Here is a 2,380-nt window from a genome sequence, read left to right as displayed (position 1 = left end):
CCAGTTGGAATGGATGGGGCCACCATCTTTTCCTTGACCTCAGGCGGCAAAATGTCTTCAGCTCGTGCTGTTCTTAGAAACAAAGTAGACACTGAAAGGGCAAAGAGATGAGTCATTCCAAGCTAAACAGTGTGTTGCATAAATTAAGGAAATCCAGCAGCATGAGGACAAAAGAAGAGGCATCTGTTGCCAAGGGATGGCTGGAGGAGCTCTACTTTTTGAACTTTTTTTCCCTCCTGTACTTCTTTCTGCCAGGAAAAAGTATTTTTTACAGGACACTGAAGCAAACTGTGTGTTAGGGGTTCGGGAATATCAGAAACTGTCCAAGTCAGTCCACCTAACTTAGTACTGTCTACACTTCCTGACAACAGCTCTCAAACATTTTTGGGTGTTTTCATAAAAAATGGTCAACATCTTTGGGGTGTCCTGGTTTTTACTTCTTGAAATACAGCAACCCAGGACCTTCTGAGCAGCCACAGACCTTCCTTGCTTTTGTTCATCCTAAAAAACCTGTGAGGCCTTCAGGAAACATTCACTTAGGCCAGGAGCAGCCATGGTGTTATGAATTCAGACAGGACAAGTAAGTGTGTTGATTTTCTCCTTGACACTCTTCTTTCTGCCCATTCATTTACCTTTCCCTCTAGGCCCACACCTGCACCACCTCCAAGGGCAAGCTGAGAGGTGCTCACTACGTATCTTTGCTTTCTCTCATTGCTTACTCCCTTGGAGAGGGCACGTGAACAGGCAGCAGCTGCAAGGAAGATGAGCAGCAGACCCAGGAAGTGCCAGAGGTCAGCAGAGGACAACCACATGTCAGTGGTAGATGGAGCCAGAGGCCCAAAATGGGTGATGCAATGGACATGATTCTTACCTGCTGTTAGCTGCAGAACTGTGCCAGATAAGGAACCCCCAGGCTGGCTTATGAAAACCAGCCTGGCTGGCCTAAACATGACAAAACGGGTTGATGGGCCATCTGAGAGGAATATTTGGGCCTGAGGAGACAGATGTTCCCAAGGTGATGGGGCATGTGTTTGAGGTGACAGGAAAAGGGAGTCTTGAGCAAGGGTTACTGGGAATTAGAAGAAGAAGAAGAAGAAGAAGAGGAAGAGGAAGAGGAAGAAGAAGAAGAAGAAGAAGAAGAAGAAGAAGAAGAAGAAGAAGAAGAAGAAGAAGAAGAAGAATTATTATTTATTATTTGTACCCCGCCCATCTGCCTGGGTTTCCCCAGCCACTCTGGGCGCCTTCCAACAAAGATTAAAAATGCATTAAAATGTCACACATTAAAAACTTCCCTGAACAGAGCTGCCTTCAGATGTCTTCTAAATGTTAGATCATTGTTTATCTCTTTGACATCTGATGGGAGGGCTTTCCACAGGGCGGGCGCCACTACTGAGAAGGCCCTCTGCCTGGTTCCCTGTAGCTTTGCTTCTCGTAATGAGGGAACCGCCAGAAGGCCCTCAGTGCTGGACCTCAGTGTCCAGGCTGAACGATGGGGGTGGAGATGCTCCTTCAGGGATACAGGACCGAGGCCGTTTATGGCTTTAAAGGTCAGCACCAACACTTCGAATTGTGCTCGGAAACATACTGGGAGCCAATGTAGGTCTTTCAGGACCGGTGTTATATGGTCTTGGCGACCACTCCCAGTCACCGGTCTCACTGCTGCATTCTGGATTAGTTGTAGTTTCCGGGTCACCTTCAAAGGTAGCTCCACGTAGAGAGCATTGCAGTAGTCCAAGTGGGAGATAACTAGAGCATGCACCATTTTGACGAGACAGCCTTTGGGCAGGTAGGGTCTCAGCCAGCATACCAGATGGAGCTGGTAGACAGTTGCCCTGGACACAGAATTGACCTGCACCTCCAGGTCTGCCACTGCTCCAGCCATATTGCCTAAATTCTCTTCCTCCATCTTCCCTTCTCTTGTTTATCTGTGCTGGAGAAAACATACATGCGTTCTGCTATTGCTTTACACCATCCTCTGCCTAGGTTTATTTAAAAGCATGTTATGTTAGGCCATTGCACCCTGGTGAGTCCTTTGGTTCTGTTACGAATTATGAGCAAAAGCAAGCCACAGGCTTCATCTCGACAAGCACGCAAATCCCCAGTGCGATGACAGCAGAGGATGGCATAAATAAGCATGTTGTCATTAAGACTGCAGCTCATGACCATTTGACGTAATGGCGCTTCTGGACTTCATTAACCATTCTGCCTGTATGCAGACATGCCCCCAAGACTAACATCTGATGGGTTTATTGATGCAGCGATGGGCAATAAACACACAGGTCAGATCATCCACTAACACAGATTGCTGTGTAAATGTGAAGCACAGTGAGGAAATAATGTTCAGAGTGGCATTGCCTCAGGGCCAAGTGAAACCATGTCA

The sequence above is a fragment of the Podarcis melisellensis genome (genome assembly GCF_964234715.1).
Source record: "Podarcis melisellensis genome assembly, chromosome: 10".
Lineage (NCBI taxonomy): Eukaryota > Metazoa > Chordata > Lepidosauria > Squamata > Lacertidae > Podarcis > Podarcis melisellensis.
The sequence above is the reverse complement of the archived record's forward strand: the minus strand, read 5'-3'. Positions refer to the sequence as shown.